Raw genomic sequence first — 25020 nt, 5'->3', positions numbered from 1 at the left:
CGTCCAAGTAAGGAATTATTAAAATTATTTTGTCTCAGGTCTACCATTACTTTCGTAAATATCCCCTGGGCGGAGGATATTCCGAAAGGAAGGGCCTGAAATTGAAAACGAATGGTAGAGAGATTGTGTTGAATTGCAAACCTGAGATATTTTTGGTGAGAGGGATGAATTGGTAGGTGAAAGTAGGCATCTTTTAGATCAATTGTACACATCCAGGAGTCTCTTTGTATCAGAGGTATGGCTGTCTTCATGGTCTCCATCTTGAACCTTTTGTAAGAAAAACTTGTTTAGATTTTTTTAGATTTATAATTGTTCTGAAAGTTTTTGCTTGGGCACCAAAAAGAGATGGGAATAGTGACCCAGACCTTGTGCCAAGATGGGGACCGGAACGACAGATCCTAGAGACAAAAGAGCCTTTATGCCTGAAAAAAAAGACGTTCGTTTAAGGTGTCTGATCCGAGATTTGTAAAATAAAATCTTGGAGGAGGAAGGCTGATAAACTATTCTGTATCCATGAAATGAGGAATTTAGAATGAAGAGAGTTTTTGTGATCTGGGACCACTGGTGACTGAATAGAAACAGCCTTCCCCCCCACAAGACTGTCATTGTTTTTTGTTTTCGGAATTGGGATTGAGGATAAAGTCTCTGCTTTTCCCTCCTTTGGGATAGCTCCAGCTACCTCCTTTACCTTTATACTCTTTGTTCCTATTAAAGGGGTACTCCGCCCCTGGCATCTTCTCCCCTATCCAAAGAGAGCTTCAAATTAGAAAAATGCTAAATTTTCTAAATTTTCATAAAATTTTGGAATTTCACCAAGAAATTATGCAAGTATCGACAAAAATTTACCAATGACATAAAGTAGAATATGTCGAAAATGCTCCCGTCCTTAGGGTTATAATGGGCTCCGTCCCCAAGGGGTTAAAGCCGATGAGGCTTCCCAGGATCTTTTAAAAGACAATCCCTTTTGCGGTCTAAGGTGTCTTTAAGCTGAGCCACATCCTCAAATGGAAGCGCAGTACTTTTAACAACATTAGAAAGTTGCATATCCATTTTTGGAGGCTCATTCCACAGATTTACATCATTGGGGTCAAAGTGGAAACGGTTACGAAATTGTTTAGGAGTCTGCAAACGCCTCTCCGGAGCCTGCCACTCATCTGTAATAAGCGTTTTAATGCCATCATGAAACTTGTTTTTTGAGGTTTCAGACCAGCAAACATTCTGTCCTGAACAGACAGAGGTTCTGGAGTCTCTATTATATTCATAGCACTTCTTTCAGTGGTAAGTAAAATATCTGTTTCTTCAGAAGAAATGTTTTATTTTTTATCATCCCTCTTAGGAGGAGTGTCTTGAATTTCACCCTCTTCAGAGTAAGACAGGAATTGAAATCTTCATTAGAATCAGAGTCTGAGTCCAAAACCATAGCAGTTTGACTTTTTGGTGGAAGAGGTTCAGCCACAGGTGTATCAGAAGTAACGGGAGCTGAAGAACTAGGCAGTGCAGTAGCTATGGCAGACTGTACTTTTTTATTTATAGTAAACAAAGCTCATCCATAAAGGACGGAGATTCTTGGAAAACAATGTTGTCAGTGCTGGCTTGGGTGTCCTGGAGTACAACTGGACAAATTCCACATTCTTAGATTCCTTAGAAGTTTCTTTAAAGGATTCTTTGATTTCTTTGGGGCCTCCTTGTCTCCCTAAGTGGGAAAAAAATTCCCATAAGAATCAAAAGCTATATGCTACTTCAGAGAGTAGAATATAGGGAAAAAGCAGCATACTGCAAGCAATAGGGTGGTAATCCCAAAGAATCCACTGCTGTACAAGAAGCAGTATAAAAGTAAGTGAACCTCCCTAAGGGCCTGCTACTTAAAGTTAAAGGGGTATTCAAGGAAAAACTTTTTTTTTTATATCAACTGGCTCCAGAAAGTTAGACAGATTTGTGAATTACTTCTATTAAAAAAATCTTAATCCTTTCAATAATTATCAGCAGCTGAAGTTGAAGTTGTTTTCTATCTGGCAACAGTGCTCTCTGCTGACATCTCTGCTTGTCTCGGGAACTGCACAGAGTAGAAGAGGTTTGCTATGGGGATTTGCTACTAAACTGGGCAGTTCCCGAGACACGTGTCATCAGAGAGCACTTAGACAGAAAAGAACAACCTTAAATTCAGAAGCTCATAAGTACTGAAAGGATTAAGATTTTTTTTTAATAGACATAATTTACAAATCTGTTTAACTTTATGGAGCCAGTTGATATATATAAAAAAAAGTTTTTTTTCCTGGATAACCCCTTTAATACCGATGCCGAGTGCTCCAGATGAGCAGAGTGGGGGACAGCAGACTCCTCCATGGTTCAGAGGGATGCATGATGGAACAGACTAGCAATTTATACCCCTCTGTTCAAATATGGCGCCCCTCCACACTTCCCTGGCGTTCCGGTGGGCGCCGCCATCTTGGGGGGAGGGACTTCCAGCTCCCAAGCCAATGCCAGAGCACGCTCGCCTCAGTCACACACGCCGCAACGTCAGACGTGTGCCCCGTCAGCACGGAGCCCGGAACAGCCAGGGAGCTCCAGGGAGATCCGAGATCAGCCTAGGAGGAAGGGACCAGGAGGCAGCAACCCTAAGGAGGCACAACCCGAGGTGCAGTACAGGGGGAGGGAGACGCATCGTGACCGCGTGGATGGGGAGGGTCCTATTTAACTTGTGTTTCCTGTTCCTATTAGCGCTACAGGGGACAATCTCATGGTGGTGCTGTCATGATGATGAAATGAAAATTTAGGATGAAACCTGCTTGAGGATTAGAGAAATATAAGGCATGTAAGGAGAGTCCTGCCCAACACCAGCAAACCTTAAGGAGGCTTTCCAGCTCCTTAGACATATGGAAGAAGTGACATTCCCTGCTGGCCATTATGGTATCGATTATGTCATTTGACAACCCCAGTCTTCTAAGGATTATCCTTTCAGCATACAGATGAGCATGCAGATGAGATGATCGAGTATGGAAAGTTAGTCCCTGGGACAAGAGATTCTCTCTCTCTCTGGAAGGATCAAAGGCGGACTTACTGACCGAGGCCCAATCTGGCCCAGAAGTTCATGGTTCTCCTGCCTAAGACATTAAAGATGGTCGATCCAGTTTGATCTTCTTGATGACCCTTTGTACTAGGCAGAATGGTGAAAAGGTGTAACCTCTCTAGGTTCCCCAGAATTTAGAGGAGTAGTCTACAGCTGAGGGGGATTCTACAGGATTAAGAGAATAATTTCTGTTTTTCCTGGATGTGAATATGTCGGTGTTCCGAACCTCTATATGATCATGAAGAACGCTGCTTGGTTCAAAGACCATTTTGCCCTTTAGGTGAACCGCCAACAGGGAGGATAGATAAGTCTCTGCCAGAAGAAATATTTGGAAAGATAATTTCATGAGAGCTCTGGATCTTGTGCTCCCCTGCTTGTTCACATACACTATTGTAGTAGTGTTGTGTGACTATATGTTCACATCTTCCCCCAAAGTTTACTAAATTAACCCTTGTAGTGACCTAAAGACTAAACAGTTTCCTGTGATTGAAGGAAGATAGGTTTGGGTGCAAAGGACACCAGCTTTGTAGTATGGGCTGGCATCTGTTGTGATCACTGACCTTGGGGAATAGGGGATTATGGGACACCCCTTTTTTTCACTGTTTAACCACCAGAGAAAACTGCCATTTTTTTGTAGGATGTCTGACTGGAGCTCTTAAAAGGGGTTACCCAGGAAAAAACTTAGAGATAGATAGATAGATAGATATATATCTATCTATCTATCTCTATCTCAACTGGCTCCAGAAAGTTAAACAGATTTGTAAATTACTTCTATTAAAAAAATCTTAATCCTTTCAGTACTTATGAGCTTCTTAAGTTAAGGTTGTTCTTTTCTGTCTAAGTTCTCTCTGATGACACGTGTCTCGGGAACTGTCCAGTTTAGAAGAGGTTTGCTATGGGGATTTGCTTCTAAACTGGGCAGTTCCCGAGACACGTGTCAACAGAGAGCATTTAGACAGAGAAGAACAACCTTAACTTCAGAAGCTCATAAGTACTGAAAGGATTAAGATTTTTTAATAGAAGTAATTTACAAATCTGTTTAACTTTCTGGAGCCAGTTGATATATAAAAAAAAGTTTTTCCTGGATAACCCCTTTAAGACCTGAACTGGGCCCATTTCACTGCCATGATGAAAGACATCAGGAGGTACAGAAAGAATGGCTCTCTGGGAAATCGTTCTGTGGAAAAGTGCTAATACGCTTTCTTACTAGATCCTGCTTTACTGAGAGGAGGACATTTGGAGGGAAGAATCTTGAAGAGCCTCTAGAGAAAAAGGTACTGTCTGGAGGGGATTAGATTTGACTGTTAGGTTTACATTCCAGCTAAGGAATTTGCGAATTGTACAAAATGTTTGCAGATAGACGTGGAAGATATTGAATGAGCTACAATGAGAAAATACAGAAGTATAGAATGTCTTTTGTTCTGATGAATGGTGCCAATTTTCCTATGTCTTCGTGAAAACACTCAGGGCCTGAAATCCAGTAAGTATGAATGTAAACCGACATGGATTAGGACATGGTAGCGTCTTCCAGATCAAAGAAGTCGATTTAGCCCATTTAACAAAATGGTGGATTCAAAGAAGTTTCTTTTTTTTCTCCATAAGCCTGCCAGAAGTGATGTAACCTGACAAAGACTTCCTCAGCAATGGCGTTTAATAGAGGGTTCTCACAAACTAGCACATGCTGGGCTCTGAGGCCTGAGGATAGAACATGGCCAGCACACTCCTCTACAGCTCCCCATTGCGGCTATACCACCTGCCATTACCTATGGCCACACAAGGCCAGGGATCAAGACAGCGGCAGATGGAGATGCTGAGGTGGGGATCATACCATCTGTTCCCAAGGTTGCTTCAGAATAGGAGTATGCCTTCAGTGAGCCCCACATTGCCATATCAAGTTAGGGGGACCTGCAGCCAAGGAAGACTCCAGTGTTCTCTCAGTTCTCTCCAGTGGTTCTGTCATGGGCGTGGGAGAAAAAAAGTTATAGCTCTTTGGAAAAACATTTAAAAAAAAAAGTTAAAAAAAAAAAATACATTTTATGGTGGAGAAATGCTGTAATATATACATTTCGGAAAAACTTTTTTATTTATTTATTTTTTTTTAATTCATTCTCACCTAAAAAATGACCAAGAGATATTCAAGTTCTGACTGCTGGAAAGTTTTTCACCTACTCAAAGCTAAAATTAGTAAGGTTACTAAGGGTTTAGAAAAAAAACAAAAAAAACAACCTATGGAGCGAGTTTTCAGAGTTTAAACAGTTGATGGTCTATTCTGAAGATCACTCATAAAAAGGTTCCCCTTGGGGGTCTCGAGGCAATTAATATTATACAATAGAAGATAGTACCATATACATACACTTTGGGTTTTTCGTGCGACTTAAAAAATGGGAGCTTAAGCCAAATTCAGACATATAGGAAAATAACGCTGCACACGATTTGCATTTAAGAAACTTGTGTTTAGTAGTATTAACCATTAGGTCATATGTTAGATCATCATACAAAAACGTAAATTCAATCAAGTGCTCACAGTACTGCGCGATTGTCCATTCGGTCTCCGGATCTTATTTCACCCCTTCCACGGGCATACCAGAGTCAGGGATGTGGAATTCCTATCGCCCGATGCCCGGGACTAGCAGTTTTGGGCACCGGGCAGGTGAATTTGTCCGGCCCTTAGCCCGGCTTCGGGCAAGCAGGGCCGGACCTGACAAGTGCGGCGGCGATCTGCAGTCTGTATGGAGCGGGCTGCCGACTCCTGCCCGCTCCATACTCTGCAGCCTATGTCCTCCGAAGCAGAGCAGGGGAGATGAGAAGCTGTGTACAGTATTTGTCTTCTCTCCCCTGCTCTGCAGACGTGCGGGGGGAGATGAGGGGCGTGGCTTATTTCTCCCAGTGCAGACCTGCGTCCTCTGCCTTCACTCCCCCCAGCTGTAGCTTCGGAGAGCTGAGGGGAGGAGGAGAGTCTGCACGGGGAGATGTTTGCGGCGCTCACAGGGGAGTATGGAGTGGGCTCGGGATTCCTGCCCGCTCCATACTCTGCAGCCCCCGGCTGTTCTCAGTAGCTGGGGGCCACCGCTAATAGCCAGCATGCGGCTGACTATTAACCCTTTAGATTGCCGCTGTCAAAGCTGACAGCGGCGTCTAAAGGGACATGTGAATGCTCCCTGGTGGGCTAGTGGGGTGGATCGCCCCCCCGCAGCGCGATCGCAGGGGGGCGATCCACTATGGAGGTAGCAGGAGTGCTTACCTCTGTTCCCTGCTGTCCCGCTCTGTCATTGATAGATCCTGGCTGGACTAGGCTCTATCAATGGATCACAGAGCACACAGATTAATAGAGTTCAATAGAATCTATTCATCTGTCTGAGGAATCTAATGATTCCTCATAAGTCTAATAAAGTGTAAAAAAAAAAAAAAAAAAGTTTTAATAAAAGTTTGAAAGACACACATTAACCCAGTGGCCTTCAAACTGTGCCCCTCCATATGTTACAAAACTACAATTCCCAGCATGCCAGGACAGCCGTTGGCTGTCCGGGCATGCTGGGAGTTGTAGTTCTGCAACATCTGGAGGGCCACAGTTTGAAGACCGCTGCATTAACCCCTTCCATATTAAGTTCAAATCACCCCCTTTTCCTATATAAAAACATACAAACATAATAAAAATAAACATATTTGGTATCGCTTCATGCGTAATTGTACAACCTATTAAAATATAATATTATGTATCCCGTACGGTAAATGTAAAAATATACCAAACCACAGATTTGCAATTTTGTATATTATCCCAGAAAAAAAAAGTTAAAAAGCGATTAAAAAGTCAGGTCAATACCAAAATGGTACCGATACAAAAAACAGATTATGGCGCAAAAAATGAGCCCTCATACAGCCTGGTATGTGGAAAAAAAATAAGGCTACAGGGGTTAAAAAATGGAAATTAAAAAAATTTGAAAAAGTTCAGAATTAGTAAAGCATGACGTAAACGATACAAATCTGGTATCGCTGTAATCAGGCGACCTAAAGTATAAAACTAACATGTTACCTCAACCACAAGGTAAATGGCGTAGAAAAGAAAACCACCAAATCCGCAAAATTATCTTTTACTATTTCAATTTCACTTCCCTTAAAAAAAAAAAAAAAAATTATATTTATTTATTTATATATATATATATATATATTTTTTTTTTTTTTTTTGTTTTGGTTCAGAGAATAGGTTATTGAAAAATTAAAAGGTATCATTATAGTAGGTAGTTATGGCTGTTATAGGTCGAGGAGGAAAAAATTTGAGCGTAAAAGCGAAAATTGGCCGGACAAGTGGATCGTCATGAGGGACAAGTAGATTTTGCTCCATTTTAGTCTCGTGGACAAGTAGTTTTTTTATAAAATTTCCACACACCTGATGGGATTAACCTTACTCTCACGAAGGAGAAACCGCAAATGAGCGCCGGACACTTAACATCTCTGGCCGGCTTCTTACATGACTGTGGGCTCAGCCTATCACAGGCCGGGGCAGGACATCGCTGCGGCCGGTGATACGCCGACGGCTCTGCGGCATCCCCGTCCCCAGGAAGTGGAATGAGGTCAGCACTGCCGGACCGTGAGGCCTGTGCCGGACCAACGGGGGCTCGTAGGAAGGTATGTATGAGTTTATTTTGCTTATTTTTGAGGCCCGGGCATATATAAAAGTGTTCCACTACAGTTGTCCTTTAAGCTTTCTGTATAAAATCCTTCATTTTTAAGATCACAGCTTGCAGTTACTGAATAGAAATCTCCATTGTCACCTCTGTCCTGATCAGGTGTTGACCACACTGGTGCGCAGTCACAATGCAGAGCTCAGAAAACTGTACAATGACATACAATAACTGTCTAAGGCTGTGTTCACACCACGTTGTTAAATACGGCTCCCGTATACGGTTGGGAGGAGGGGCGGGGCTTAATTGCGGCGCCCGCCCTCAGTCGTATTCGGGAACTGTATTTAATGTATGTCTATCGTTTTCGGCCGTATGCGGTTTCCCGACCCCAGGCAAAAACGTGGTCGACCACGTTTTTCCTGCGGTCGGGAAACCGCATACGGCCGAAAGCGGCTGAGTGCGGGCACCGCGATTAAGCTCCGCCCCCTCCTCCCAACCGTATACGGGAACCGTATTTAACAAAACGTGGTGTGAACCCAGCCTAACTGTAAAACTGTCACCCACAGCAACCAATCACAGCTCAGCTTTCATGTCATAATTAACTCCAAGGGAAAACATTTTTTTTTTTAACTGGTGCCAGAAAGTTAAACAGATTTGTAAATTACTTCTATTTAAAAATCTAAATCTTAGTCCCTGAAAACAAATCTAATGTAACAGACACAGGGATATGACACAGCAATGTGATAGCAGAAAGTGTGGAGATACCAGGCACACAGTTACAGCCCCCCTGCTGTATACATATGCCAGGAAAGCCTCACAACAATCCATATGTCAGGAAAGCCTCACAACAATCCATAGTGCCCCAGCCCCTATGTAGCAGCCACAGTGTGACAGACCCCCTGCTATATACAGATGTCACAAAGATCCCCAACCATTCACAATGTGACAGACTCCCTGCTGTATACAGATCAAATGATAGCCCTACAACCAGTGCTGTGGAGTCTGACGAAATTTTGGGTACCTGGAGTACAATGCACCGACTCCTACTAAATTTAGATTGGAATTTAAAAAAAATTAAGTTTTCATACGTCACAATTCTCAAAAAGTTATAATTAATGACTTCTCTACTGTAAGAATAAAGACCAATGCATGCAGTGCCTCACGTAACCGCAAAACGAACACGTTACATCACCGTGAAGAAGCATGCTTTTCATGTGCTTCACTATATGGCACGCAACGCACAATTAGGAGCGGCAATACTTATACTTTCCATAGTGTTGTGTTCTGCTGTTACAGGGAACCCATGGGTAACCTAGCCTCTCACTGATAAGGGATTAAATAAATATGTTTTTTGTAGGACTAGAGACACTTGTATAAGTGAAGGGAATGGAGGGTCAACAGTTCAAGACTGAAGCTATAAACCATTGGAAAAACTGCTGCCATTCAGCTAAGGCTATAACAACTTGTAGACTCCGATTGTTAGCTTAAACTTTAACTATAACTATGGGATTCTACTAGGGAAATCATGTTTTATAATATATGCCCCTTCCCGGATCCTCCCACTGCCCTATCTTCAGCCGCAGATCAGCACACAAAAAGGAGAAGGCAGCAGCTTCTGACCAACTACCTCTCTCTGCTAGAAGAGCTTAGAAGAACTTGGTGGAACAGCTTCTTGGATTCAACTTTAAGTGTTTATAAATACATTTGCATATTAATACAGAGGATTCGGGGAGACAGTCGGAGGTAAAAAAAAAAAAAACTTCGGAGTCGGAACATTTATCTACCGACTCCACAGCCCTGCCTACGACCATAGTGTCCCAGCCCCAAGGTAGCAGGTATATAGTGTCAGACCCCCTGCTGTATACAGATGTAATGATAGTCCTACAACCATCCATAGTGTCCCAGCCCCTGGGTAGCAGGTATATTGTGACAGACCCCCTACTGTATACAGACGTAATGATAGCCTTACAACCATCTATATAGTGTCCAACACCTAAATAGCAGGTATATAGTAACAGACCCCCTGCTGTATACAGATATAATGATAGTCCTACAACCATCCATAGTGTCCAGCCCCTAGGTAGCAGGTATATAGTGTCAGAACCCTTGCTGTATATAAATATAATGATAGCCCTACAGCCATCCATAGTGTCCAGTCCCTAGGTAGCAGGTATATAGTGACAGACCCCCTGCTGTATACAGATGTAATGATAGCCCTACAACCATCCATAGCGTCCCAGCCCCTAGGTAACAGGTATATAGTGACAGAACCCCTGCAGTATACAGATGTAATGATAGCCTTACAACCATCCATAGTGTCCCAGCCCCTAGGTAGCAGGTATATAGTAACAGATCCCCCTGTAGTATATAAATATAATGATAGCCCTACAACCATCCAGTGTCCAGTCCCTAGGTAGCAGGTATATAGTGACAGAACCCCTGCAGTATACAGATGTAATGATAGCCCTACAACCATCCATAGTATCCAGCCCCTAGGTAGCAGGTATATAGTGACAGATCCCTCTGCAGTATATAAATATAATTATAGCCCTACAACCATCCATAGTGTCCAGTCCCTAGGTAGCAGGTATATAGTGACAGAACCCCTGCAGTATACAGATGTAATGATAGCCCTACAACCATCCAGTGTCCAGCCCCTAGGTAGCATGAATAAGCATGAATATAGTGACAGACCCCCTGCTGTATACAGATGTAATGATAGCCTTACAACCATCTATAGTGTCCAACACCTAAATAGCAGGTATATAGTAACAGACCCCCTGCTGTATACAGATGTAATGATAGCCCTACAACCATCCATAGTGTCCAGCCCCTAGGTAGCAGGTATAGTGACAGATCCCCCTGCTGTATACAGATGTAATGATAGCCCTACAACCATCCATAGTGTCCCAGCCCCTAGGTAGCAGGTATATAGTGACAGACCCCCGGCTGTATACAGATATAATGATGGCCCTACAACCATCCATAGTGTCCCAGCCCCTAGGTAGCAGGTATATAGTGACAGACCCCCGGCTGTATACAGATGTCATGATCGTCCCTACAGTCATCCATAGTGTCCCAGCCCCTAGGTAGCAGGTATATAGTGACAGACCCCCTGCTGTATACAGATATAATGATAGCCCTACAACCATCCATAGTGTCCCAGCCCCTAGGTAGCAGGTATATAGTGACACCCCCCCTGCTGTATACAGATATGATAGCCCTACAACCATCCAGTGTCCCAGCCCCTAGGTAGCAGGTATATAGTGACAGACCCCCTGCAGTATACAGATATAATGATAGCCCTACAACCATCCATAGTGTCACAGCCCCTAGGTAGCAAGTATATAGTGTCAGAACCCCTGCTGTATATAAATATAATGATAGCCCTACAGCCATCCATAGTGTCCAGCCCCTAGGTAGCAGGTATATAGTGACAGACCCCCTGCTGTATACAGATGTAATGATAGCCCTACAACCATCCATAGTGTCCCAGCCCCTAGGTAGCAAGTATATAGTGTCAGAACCCCTGCTGTATACAGATGTAATGATCGTCCCTACAGTCATCCATAGTGTCCCAGCCCCTAGGTAGCAGGTATATAGTGACAGACCCCTGCTGCATACAGATGTAATGATCGTCCCTATAACCATCCATAGTGTCCAGCCCCTAGGTAGCAGGTATATAGTGACAGACCCCCTGCTGTATACAGATGTAATGATCGTCCCTACAGTCATCCATAGTGTCCCAGCCCCTAGGTAGCAGGTATATAGTGACAGACCCCCTGCTGTATACAGATGTAATGATCGTCCCTACAGTCATCCATAGTGTCCCAGCCCCTAGGTAGCAGGTATATAGTGACAGACCCCCTGCTGCATACAGATGTAATGATCGTCCCTATAACCATCCATAGTGTCCAGCCCCTAGGTAGCAGGTATATAGTGACAGACCCCCTGCTGTATACAGATGTAATGATCGTCCCTATAGTCATCCATAGTGTCCAGCCCCTAGGTAGCAGGTATATAGTATCAGAACCCCTGCTGCATACAGATGTAATGATCGTCCCTATAACCATCCATAGTGTCCAGCCCCTAGGTAGCAGGTATATAGTTTAAGAACCCTGCTGTATACAGATGTCATGATCGTCCCTACAGTCATCCCATCCAGTGTCCCAGCCCCTAGGTAGCAGGCATATAGTGACAGAACCCCTGCTGTATACAGATGTAATGATAGCCCTACAACCATCCATAGTGTCCCAGCCCCTAGGTAGCAGGTATATAGTGACAGACCCCCTGCTGTATACAGATGTAATGATAGCCCTACAACCATCCATAGTGTCCCAGCCCCTAGGTAGCAGGTATATAGTGACAGACCCCCTGCTGTATACAGATATAATGATAGCCCTACAACCATCCATAGTGTCCCAGGCCCTAGGTAGCAGGTATATAGTGACAGACCCCTGCTGTATACAGATGTAATGATAGCCCTACAACCATCCATAGTGTCCAGCCCCTAGGTAGCAGGTATATAGTGACAGATCCCCCTGCTGTATACAGATGTAATGATAGCCCTACAACCATCCATAGTGTCCCAGCCCCTAGGTAGCAGGTATATAGTGACAGACCCCCGGCTGTATACAGATGTCATGATCGTCCCTACAGTCATCCATAGTGTCCCAGCCCCTAGGTAGCAGGTATATAGTGACAGACCCCCTGCTGTATACAGATATAATGATAGCCCTACAACCATCCATAGTGTCCCAGCCCCTAGGTAGCAGGTATATAGTGACACCCCCCCTGCTGTATACAGATATGATAGCCCTACAACCATCCAGTGTCCCAGCCCCTAGGTAGCAGGTATATAGTGACAGACCCCCTGCTGTATACAGATGTAATGATAGCCCTACAACCATCCATAGTGTCCCAGCCCCTAGGTAGCAGGTATATAGTGACAGACCCCCTGCAGTATATAAATATAATGATAGCCCTACAACCATCCATAGTGTCCCAGCCCCTAGGTAGCAGGCATATAGTGACAGACCCCCTGCAGTATACAGATGTAATGATAGCCCTACAACCATCCATAGTATCCAGTCCCTAGGTAGCAAGTATATAGTGACAGACCCCCTGCAGTATACAGATGTCATGATCGTCCCTACAGTCATCCATAGTGCGTCACCCCTAGGTGATAGCTCTTACACCCAGAGGAGATGTATTACAGGACAATAGCCCCATGAAGCCCACAGCCTAGGGCAGTCCATGGAATGGATCGTGTGACATCACCATCTAGTGAACACATCGTAACACCGAAGACACTGAAGGAGAAAGGCCGGCTCCTTACACCTCATACATCCGCTACAAACACACTAAATCCCGCCCCCGACCCCTAACCCCCGTACGCCGCCATGTTCACCGCATCCCTCACCTGTCTTTCGGCGGCAGGCGCAGAGAAACCCCTGGGAGAGCCCGGACTGTCAGCCGGAAGTCCCTCCCTATTCTACATCCAGCCAATCATTGCCCACAAAAGAGAATATAACACTTCCGGCCTCACCGGCCGCTTTTCCTGTGCCGAGCACCAATCATGATAGAGAACAACGTCACTCACACGACCCGGAAAACGGGGGGCGGGCTTATGTGGAAATCCTAGTTACGTCAGCACGGGGCGTGACCAGGCGGAAATACAAATGCCAATCAGACATGCCAGACGGCTAGACACTATGGAGACGGCACGCACTGTTTGTGTAAGCAGCCTGCGGGGCCAACTGCGTACCAAACAATGGCGACTCTGGTGTGGGCAGCGCCTCAGGGAGAAGCTCCAGAAAGCTGACATGGCTAGCCTCAAATAATCCTGATAGCGGCCAGTGTAGTATGTACTGCAGGCCGGAGTACCAGCACATTACCTCGTGTACAGAGGAGGGCCAGAGTGTTACCCAGAATTACACAAAACTGAATTCTACAGAAAACTGCACCTCAGCTGTCCTCAGGTTGTGTATGGTATTGCAGCTCAATTCCACTGAAGTTACTATATCCAAGTTGTTATACCACAACCAACCTGAGGACAGGAGTGGGGCAGTTTTCTGGATAACCCCTTAGGTTGGGGTCAGATGGGAGTATTTTCTCACTAATACTAATCCTCAACAAGAACTTCCATTGTTATCAATAGGGCTTTATCCCCTTCAGGATCAAGTGTTTTTCCACTTTTTCTCCTTATATTTAAAAAAATTATAACACTTTAAATTTTGCACTTAAAAATCCATATGAAGGCTTGTTTTTTGCGAGAGCAATTCTACTTTTTAATGACATCAGTCATGTTACCCAAAAATCTACAACGAAACGGGAAAAAAAAATCATTGTGCGACAAAACTTAAGAAAAAATGCCATTTTGTAACTTTTGGTGGTTTCCGTTTCTACAGTAAATTTTTTTGGGTAAAATTACACCTTATCTTCTATAGGTCCATATGATTAAAATGATCCCCTACTTATATAGGTTTGATTTTTGTTTTACTTCTGGAAAAAATCATAACTACATGCAGGAAAATGTATATGTTTAAAATTGCCATAGTCTGACCCCTATAACTTTTTTTTTTTTTTAAATTTCTGCGTACGGGGATGTATTAGGGCTCATTTATTGCGGTGTGATCTGAAGTTTTTATCGGTATATTAGTTGGACTTTTTGATCGCTTTTTATACATTTTTTCATGATATAAAAAGTGACCAAAAAATACGCTATTTTGGACTTTGGACTCGCCATTGACCATGTGGTTTAATTAACTATGTATTTTTATAGTTCGGACGTTTACGTATGCAGCGATACCACATTTAAACCGTTTTTTTTCCTTTTTAAAATGGGAAAAGGGGGGTGATTGAAACTTTTATTAGAGGACTTTTATTAAATGATCTTTATTTACTTTATTTTCTCACTTTTTTTATTGCAATGTTATAGCTCCCATAGGGGACCATAACATTCATTACATTGATCGGATAGCGAGGAGGCAGGTAGGGATCCTCCTTGCGTCCTACAAGCTGTTCAGGACGCCACAATTTCACTACGCTGGTCCCAAATAGCGCCACTGAGCTAACCGGCAATGTTTTCATTTTAGATGCAGCGATGTCCGGCATTAGCCGTGGGTCCTGGTTGCTTATAGCAACCAGGACCCAGCGGGTATGAGCGCGCGTAATACCTCGTGAGCAACAGATGGACGTTCATGAACTTCCATTTGAGGTAAGGGGTTAAAGGGGTACTCCGCTATAAAACTTTTTTTTTTTTTTAAATCAACTGGTGCCAGAAAGTTAAACAGATTTGTAAATTACTTCTATTAAAAAATCTTAACCCTTCCAGTACTTATCTGCTGTATGCTCCACAGGAAGTTCATTTATTTTTGAATTTCCTTTCTGTCTGACCACAGTGCTCTCTGCTGACACCTCTGTCCATGTCAGGAATTGTCCAGAGTAGGAGCAAATCCCCATAGCAAGCTTATCCTGACATGGACAGAGGTGTCAGCAGAGAGCACTGTGGTCAGACTGGAAAGAAATTCAAAAAAACAAAGAACTTCCTCTGTACTATACAGCAGCTGATAAGTACTAGAAGGTAGTTTACACATCTGTTTAATTTTCTTGCACCAGTTGATAAAAAATAAAATAAAAAATTCCACTGGGTTACCCCTTTAACCCCTTAACGACACAGGACATAAATGTACGTCTTTGTGCCCTGGTACTTAATGCACCAGGACGTACATTTATGTCCTGTAGATGACACGAGCACCGGGCTGGTGCTCAGATCATGCTCGGCAGGTCCCGGCTGCTATCAACAGTCAGGGACCCACCTGTAATGGCAGACATCAGCGATCATGCTGATGTCCACCATTAACCCCTCAGATGCCGTGATCTGTATTGATCACAGCAATGCGGCCGTTAAATTAGATGATTGGATCGCCTGTGGTGCTGCTGCTGCAGGGATCGGATCATCTAAAATGGTGGAGGAGGTCCCCTAACCTGCCTCCGTCCACCTCCTGGGGTCTTCTGCTCTGGAGATTTAAAAAAAAAAAAAAAAAAAATGTTTTCCAGTGGAGTACCCCTTTAAGGCCACAATGGGATGTGTCCTTAAGGGGTTAATTATTATTTTTATGCTTTTTGGGATAAAATGGTAAAAAGGGGCCATTTAAATTTTCATTTGGGGAGGGGCTTTTCCTCATTTTTTTTCTTATTTTCTTTTCTTATTTTCTTTTCTTATTTTATTTTCTTTTCTTACACTTTCAATGTCAGACCAGAGGAGAAGACCCTGGGATGTCGCCCAGAGTAGAGATGAGCGAACTTACAGTAAATTCGATTCATCACAAACTTCTCGGCTCGGCAGTTGATGACTTTTCCTGCATAAATTAGTTCAGCTTTCAGGTGCTCCGGTGGGCTGGAAAAGGTGGATACAGTCCTAGGAGACTCTTTCCTAGGAATGTATCCACCTTTTCCAGCCCACCGGAGCACCTGAAGGCTGAACTAATTTATGCTGGAAAAGTCATCAACTGCCGAGCCGAGAAGTTCGTGACGAATCGAATTTACTGTAAGTTCGCTCGGACCTCTGGCCGCCATGTTGGATGATTGGATCCCTGCGGCAGGAAAAAAAATAACAAAAGGTGATAAAGACCCATCTGTACAAAAAAAAAGTACTGCTAAAAACCAAAGATCCCTATAGAAAAGTTATAGGCATTAGGCTGCTTTCACACTATGAGCATTCATCCATTATTAAACGTCCGTTTTTTTGTGTGAAAATGGATGTATAATAACGGATGAAATAACGGGTGCTAACAGCTGAATAAATATTAATCTCTTAAGACCCGTTATAACATCCCTCATGTATGGCCTACAGACTCCCACAGCCGGGACTACTACTACTCCCATCATGGAACAAACATCTTTCCATGATGGGAGTAGTAATTCCCTGGCTGCGGGAGTCTGCAGACAGCTGGAGAGGCTACATTAGTGTTTGTACTACAACCCCCATCATGGAACAGAGTCTGTTCCATGATGGGGGTTGTAGTACAGGGACTGAGGGATTGATCGCACTGGGTTTCACTTCTGAGACCCGATGCGATCAGAAGATATTAAGCAGGGGAGCGGGCGGCAAGCTCCGCAACCCTGCGATGTATCAGTGTGTTTTAACTTTCATTTTTAAATCCCCCGCAGGGAGCCCTGAATGGCTGGTACTGAGGAGACAATCGGGGCTCTCAGAGGGAGATTTAAAAATGAACATTGTGAGTAGCAGCGGGGGCCATGTGTATATTAAAAGCACTGTGGGGGGCAAGATATAGAGCGGGGAGGGGGGGGCAGACGTATAACCTATATATCTAGCCCCCCAGCGCATTTATAATATGCCCCCGCAGCACATTTTTATATATATATATATATATATATGTATGTATGTATGTGTGTATATATATATATATATATATATATATATATATACACACACCCCACCTGCGCATTAATAAATATATACCGGCGCATTAATAAATGTATACCCCCGCCAATGCATTAATAAATACCCCCCTCCAACGCATTCATAAATGTATACCCCCTGCAGGCGCATTAATAAAAATATACCCCCCGCAACGCATGTATAATGTGCCCTCACAGCGCAGCCATCTATATACATATGCCGGGCTGTGTTATGAATGAAAAGCATTCTAGCAGCAGCCGGCAGCCTGATGCTGCTTTTAGAAATACTTTTCATTCATAGTGCAGCGCCGGCATATGTACAGTATATAGAAGTGCTGTGGGGTGCAGATAACGCTATAAGTCTGCACCCCCCAGCGCTTCTATATACATATACCCCTGCAGGGCTATGAATGAAAAGTATTTCTATTAGCAGCACATAGTGGCAGCAGACGGCTGTGCGCTGCTAATAGAAATACATTTCATTCATATCGCTGCAGGGGTATATGTATATAGAAGCGCTGGTGGGTGCAGACTTATAGCGTTATCTGCACCCCACAGCGCTTCTATATACATATGCCGGCGCTGCACTATGTATGAAAGGTATTTCTATCAGCAGTATCAGGCTGGCCAATGCTGCTGCTAGAATGCTTTTCATTCAGAGCGCAGCGGTGACATATAGATGGCTGCGCTGCAAAGGCACATTATACATGTGCTGCGGGGGGGTTTATATTTATTAATGTGCCTACGGGGGTAAATATATGTATATACATGCGCAGCAGGGGGAATATTATAAATGCGCTGGGGGGATAGATATATTGGCTATATGTCCCCGGCTCCCCCCCGCAGCGCTATATATCTTGCCCCCAAAGTGCTTTTAATATACATATGGCCCCCTGCTACTCACAATGTTTATTTTTAAATACCCCGGCAGGAGCCCTGAATGGCTCCTCAGTACCGGCCATTCAGGGCTCCCCACGGGGAATTTAAAAATGAAAGTTAAAACACACCATATGGTCGCAGGGTTGCGGACCATGCCGCCCGCTCCCCTGCTTAAAGGGGTTCTTAAAGGGGATAAGATGCCTGATTGCGGAAGTCCCGCCGCTGGGGACGCCCGGGATCTTGCACGCGGCACCCCGTTTGTAATCAGTCCCCGGACTGTGTTGGCTCCGGGTCTGATTACGGGCGACTACCGGGCTGGCGGCGTGTGACGTCACGCCTCCGCCCCTCAATGCAAGCCTACGGGAGGGGGCGTGACAGCTCAGAAGTGAAACCCGGTGTGATCAATCCCTCAGCCCCTGTACTACAACCCCCATCATGGAACAGACTCTGTTCCATGATGGGGGTAGTAGTACAAACACTAATGTAGCCTTCCCTAGCTTTCTGCAGACTCCCGCAGCCAGGGAATTACTACTCCCTTCATGGAAAGAAGTCTGTTCTATGATGGGAGTAGTAGTAGTCCCTCAGCACTGCAGGAGTCTGCTGATGTCTTCTCTTCTGAGCATGCTCAGAAGTAATAACGGATATTATAAACCAGGTGCAAACGGATGACATAAAAGCTCATCCGTTTGCCATCGACTTTAATGTTAAAAATAACGGCCGTTAATTTACCCTTTACTTGTGACGGGCGAAAAATTGGTGCGTGTGCCGTTATTTCTCCCGTCACAACTAACTGCCGTTATTCATGACGGACTATAACGGTTCATAACGGGTAATAAAAAAATCCCATAGATTTGAATGGGATTGTTTAACGGCCGTTTAACATGGGTTTTCTGACGTACGTTTGTAACGGATGAATTTTTATAGTGTGAAAGCAGCCTTAGAAGATTGATTTTAAGCATATTTTCTTTTTCTTTTCTTTGTTTTTTTTTTTTTTTTTTTTTTAAGCTTTGATTGTTTTAAAAGTAAAATAAGAAAATAAGACTATACTTACGGTATATAAATTGTATCGTAGTAATTGTACTAACCTACAGAATAAAGAAATGTCATTTTTTTCCGTGTACTACGTAGAAACGTAACCCCCAATAGTTGAAAAATTGTGTTTTGGTTTTCTTTTAATTTCACCCCACAAATGTATATTATTTTTTTTTTGTTGTGTTGTAGATTTTGGTACATTAAATGTCATTGCGATTGGTCCCGCTTACAACAAGCCCTCATATGGACTGGTAGGTGGAGTTATGACTTTTAAAAAGCGAGGAAAAAAAAAATTGGCTTAATAAAATGATTAAAGTAAACCTTAAAGTCACCTCTTAGCATTAATCTGTCAATGGTTGCTAACAGAACATACTGTATAAACTTTACTAACTTTTTTTAAAATATTCAATGGAGAGCATCAGTTTATATAGGTGAAACAAGGTGTTCTCATAAAAGCTAAATATAGCTCCCCATAAGAACACATGACAATCAGACAAAACTAGATGAAATACGTAACATGCACAAGTCTTCTGTAAACAACTATGATTGCCTGATTGGCGCTGCTCCGGCAGAATATCAATGAATCGGTCTTATAAAAAATAGAGTTCGATGAGGTTCTGCTGCTTTAGTGGCTTCTTTAATACAACTTCTTTTCAGATCTAAGAATATTAAGAAATATTCATGTAGAGATAGAAAAAAGAAAAGCCGGCCACTCACCGATATGTTACTTCTTCAAGCTTTTATTTCAGCAATATAATACATATGTACGGGGGGGGGTGTACAAAAAGGAAGAGCAGGGGAGGTACAGAGGCATACGAAAGTGTGTGCGAAACGGAGCTTGTCGCCTCTGTACCCCCCTGCTCTTCCTTTTTGTACACCCCCCCTGTACATATGTGAGTATTTTATTGCTGAAATAAAAGCTTGAAGAAGGAACATATCGGTGAGTGGCCGGATTTTCATTTTTCTCTCTCTACATGAATATTGCATCTATTGAATACAACAAGCAGCCTGAGCACCACCTACATTTTAACCCCTTAAGGACTCAGGGTTTTTCAGTTTTTGCACTTTCGTTTTTTCCTCCTTACCTTTTAAAAAATCATAACCCTTTCAATTTTGCACCTAAAAATCCATATTATGGCTTTTTTTTTGCGTCACCAATTCTACTTTGCAGTGACATTAGTCATTTTACCCAAAAATCCACAGCGAAATGAAAAAAAAATCATTGTGCGACAAAATCGAAGAAAAAACGCCATTTTGGAACATTTGGGGGCTTCCGTTTCTACGCAGTGCATATTTTGGTAAAAATGACACCTTATTATTCTGTAGGTCCATACGGTTAAAATGATACCCTACTTATATAGGTTTCATTTTGTCGTACTTCTGGAAAAAATCATAACTACATGACCCCTATAACTTTTTTATTTTTCCCCGTACAGGGCGGTATGAAGGCTCATATTTTGCGCCGTGATCTGAAGTTTTTATCGGTACCATTTTTGTTTTGATCGGACTTTTTTATCACTTTTTATTAAATTTTTAATGGTATAAAAAGTGACCAAAAATAAGCTTTTTTGGACTTTGGAATTTTTATACGTGTACGCCAGTGACCGTGCGGTTTAATTAATGATATATTTTTATAGTTTGGACATTTACGCACGCGGCGATACCACATATGTTTAATTTTATTTACACTGTTTAATTTTTTTATGGGAAAAGGGGGGATTCAAACTTTTAGGGAAGGGGTTAAATGATCTTTATTAACACTTTTTTTAAATTTTTTTTTTGCAGTGTTATAGGTCCCATAGGGGCCTATAACACTGCACACACTGATCTCCTATGCTGATAACTGGCATGTATTAACACGCCTGTGATCAGTGTTATCGGTGCTTGACTGCTCCTGCCTGGATCTCAGTCACAGAGCAGTCATTCGCCGATCGGACACCGAGGAGGCAGGTAAGGTCCCTCCCGGTGTCCTGTAAGCAGCTGGGACTGAGCAGCTGGGATACTTTCACTTTCGTTTCAGATGCGGGCGATCAGGGGTTAATACAGGGCATCACTGCGGTCGGTGATGTCCTGTATTGGCCGCGGGTCCCGGCCATTGATGGCCGCCGGGACCGACTCGATATGATGCGGGGTCACTGCGTGAACCCCGCAGCATATCGCGGGAGCCGCCGGAGGACATAAATATACGTCCTTTTACGTTAAAGGGGTACTCCCGTGGAAAACTTTTTTTTTTTTAAATCAACTGGTGCCAGAAAGTTAAACAGATTTATAAATCACTTTTATTAAAAAATCTTAATCCTTCCAGTACTTTTTAGGGTCTGTATACTAAAGAGAAATCCAAAAAAGAAATGCATTTCCTCTGATATCATGACCACAGTGCTCTCTGCTGACCTCTGCTGTCCATTTTAGGAACTGTCCAGAGCAGCATATGTTTGCTATGGAGATTTTCTCCTGCTCTGGACAGTTCCTAAAATGGACAGAGGTGTCAGCAGAGAGCACTGTGGTCATGACATCAGAGGAAATGCATTTCTTTTTTGGATTTCTCTTTAGTATACAGACCCTAAAAAGTACTGGAAGGATTTACAAATCTGTTTAACTTTCTGGCACGATTTGATTAAAAAAAAAAAAAAAGTTTTCCACGGGAGTACCCCTTTAATGCAAGAACCAACTATATACCCTATTCTATGTACCTCCAGCAGTTCTGAAATCGCAGTGGCGAACTGGCTTTTTTCTTTTGCTTCTTATTCAAGAGAATATTAAGTAAACCTCACACCTTTTGGTCAGGTTTAGTCAGTTTTTGGTGTGATCAGGGTCCTATGTTGCAGTTATCTATATAAACTGTTCTAGGAAAACCTTCCCATAACCTTTTCTTTACTTTTATAGCAGCTAATGTGTCCCCTTAAGGGGTTAAGGAGAACTCAAGGCCTCAACCTATCTCTTTGAGTGAACACACATATTCCCAATTAGATTACAATTTTGGGACTTTTTTTCTGATAGTGTTGTTCCTTTCCTTTGCTATTCTTACTTTATAAATGTATGACTAAATAGCCGATTGGGTGTTACCACTTGAAAGGGGGGGGGGGGGGGTGACTACACTGAGGCTATCCAATAAAAGCTGGCAGTGTCAGGCAGTTCTATTTTCTAATAAGAATAACTGAATAGCAGAACACTATATAAAAATAAAGATTTTTTTTTAAAATACAAGTATTTACTTAAAGGGGTATTCCGGGAATTTTTTTTATTTGGCCATGCTACAGGGGCTGTAAAGTTAGTATAGTTCATAATATAGTGTCTGTACCTGTATGTGATGGTTTACTCACAATATTTATTTTTAACAGCATACAAAATGACTGCTGTCTCGTATTTTCCCCAGCTTGCAATGCGTTCGAGACCTGATTCACTAGTCAGCTGATGACAGGGAGCCTGTCTGCTTCAATTGGTGGAGAGATCAATCTGCAAGTAATGCAACAGCTGGAGGCACCCTGATTGAAAACCACAGGTCTGCAGCTCATTTATGTTTCAATGGGTGGGGTGGCTGATGTGTGGGAGGGAGGAAAATGGTATCATGGGATTTGTAGGCAAACAAGAAAAGTGAAAACAGGAAATACAAGTTCACAGAAAGCTAGCCACAGTGTTATGGTAATCTAACAGCATAGCCATTTAGCCCAAGACAAGTGCAGATCCTTCCTAAGCATGTCCATTACTGTCTGCCAGGTACGTACTAAAAATCACCTTATGCTGGATAACCCCTTTAAACATACAATACAGCTCAGGAGAGACCACAGTAATCATTAAAAAAAAAGCTCTCCTCAGTCACCTACTTGTAATGTTTCTGGTTATGTCAGCAGCTCCAGCCTCTCTTGTACAGCTGCACATTTGCCCGTCTTAGTTGACTGGCCAATTGTGTCAAGCTTTAGCATATAGATCTCCTGAGTTGGCCTATTTATACTGCACTGTGTCCCCATGTTTGTGCCCACGATAAAGGATCTTTCTCTTGTCTCTGATTTGCTATTCTCCTATGTATCTTGTGTATATTATTGGCCTGTTTTCCTGACTACTTTATTGAATTATGATTCTATACTGCACCACTTTCTCTGTTACCAACTTGGCTTGTTTGACCCTGATTATATGTTTGTTTGTGCATTTCCTGTTAGTGCTCCTATTGCTTTTCCGTTGTTTAACTCTTTGTGCCCTGACCCTTTCCCTGACGTCTATAATGTGCTGTTTGTTACTTTGACTTCGCTACACCAAGCACCTTGGTAGCTTAGGGATCAGCACCATGGTTGGGGCCACCCTATTAAAAGGGTGGGCACCTGAAAATGCAGATACAGAGGATTTGAGTAAGTTCAGGGGTGCAATTTTTTGCTCACATTTGAGCAATGCTAGATTATTGCTTATAAGACTGGAAACCGCCTCCATTGCGGAAAAAATAAGAAGCATTCAGATTTCCCAGTAATGGCTGAAGTGACTTTTTCAGGTAAAGTGCATTTTAACCCTTAGAGGGCGCAGGGAGTACAGGGCTACTCCCAGCCTATGTAGTGCACTCAGAAGTTGAACGCACTTCATAACCGGTCCTTGCTGCTATCAACAACTGGAACCCGATCAGGAAGATTTCTGGCATTTACCCTAATGACGCCACAATGAATGTTGATTGTGGCATCTAAAAGTGCCAAAACTTCAGTTACTGATAGGTCAGTGTCCGAACTATTAAAATATAATGTTAAAGGAAATCCGTCACCAGCACTAACCTGTCGATACCGACAGATAGTGCAAGTGACATTGATGACAACGGTACTCACCTTGTCCCGTGATGGGGACCTCTGGTAATCTCCTCCGTTAGCTCCGCTCCAGGCACCCGGCTTGGGGGACAGCCGGAGCTTACAGCAGCGGCTTGGGCAGAGCTTAGTGATGTCACCGCTGCTGCTCCCTCCTGGGTCCTGCTGTGCGAGAACAGCAGTGGTGACGTCATTAAGCTCTGCCCGTGCCCCAAGCCGGGTGCCCGGAGCAGAGCTAATGGAGATTACCGAAGATCCCCACCACTGAACGGGACAAGGTGAGTACCGTTGTCATCAGTGTCAAATTATAATATACAACATTAGACAGCATATGATTTACTGCTATATGCTTAAACATAATACTGAGAATGTTGGTGTCTGGATACTTATTAAGAGCAGAAAGTAGCTGCACAGTTTGTTGCCACAACCGCCTATCCCTATATCCTTTAAGTAACTTGACTGGACATTTTTACCTCCAAGAATTAGGGCCACCTCATTCTTTAGATATGTCAGGGTCCCAAAACCACATCAATCTGTTTTAATAGTAACTTGTTCATGGCGGTCTTATGACCTGTGATTACTGGGCTGTATGATTACACTTCTACTACTTAACTCCTTTCTTATATTCTACTGAACATCTTCATAGTAATAAAAGTACAACATGTAATGAGCCTTTATATAACACTAATACAACTATCTACTGTCATGATACAGCAGGTTACACACATAACCACAGTGTTACTACTGTACCCTACTATACATTCAGAGCCACATAGTGAGGTAGCCAGTCCTACATATTTATCTGATCACACTCCGCATATCACACAGATACATGCATCACCCTGGTTCTTACCAGCATTCTGTCTTAGGGCTGCTCTATTCTCCTCTATGACGCTGCCAGGACTGAGTTCCAAGATGTGTGACGTCATTGTCATGTGACCAGCCTGTGTAAGAAGGAGGGAGCAAGGCAGGATCTCCAGAGCACATGGCTAGGTACAGGAAGTAATGTTAGACATAAAGTGTGGGTGTACCAAGATGACTGAGGGCCAGAAGCTTGAGAAGCTCTGCAAAAAAGGACATATGAGAGGCATACTGTTGAGTGTACCTTGATACTGAGGGCAAGTGTGATTAAACCCTTAGGATACATTCACATTGGTGTATTTTGCTACAGATTTTCTTCTGATGATGTTATTACCCATTGAAGACCAATGCACCATTTTGG

At 43.1% G+C, this 25020-nt stretch overlaps 1 protein-coding gene across 2 annotated transcripts in view; it reads right to left on the bottom strand.

Moving 5' to 3' along the window:
- CUL1 (cullin 1) overlaps positions 1-24761 on the bottom strand; it is a 99336-nt gene extending 74575 nt beyond the window's left edge. Inside the window, exon 1 of one of the 2 annotated variants that reach the window (XM_056520558.1) lies at positions 24652-24761. The gene's annotated coding sequence lies outside the window, so the exon portion shown is untranslated. Of the gene's footprint in view, positions 1-13108; positions 13263-24651 lie in introns of those variants that run through there. The other variant, XM_056520557.1, reaches the window with a different exon arrangement.
- Positions 24762-25020: the final 259 nt, after the last annotated feature.

This window comes from Hyla sarda, chromosome 5 (genome assembly GCF_029499605.1).
Source record: "Hyla sarda isolate aHylSar1 chromosome 5, aHylSar1.hap1, whole genome shotgun sequence".
In the NCBI taxonomy this organism is placed as follows: domain Eukaryota; kingdom Metazoa; phylum Chordata; class Amphibia; order Anura; family Hylidae; genus Hyla; species Hyla sarda.
Note: the sequence above shows the minus strand (reverse complement) of the source record. Positions and strands in the feature narration are given on the sequence as shown.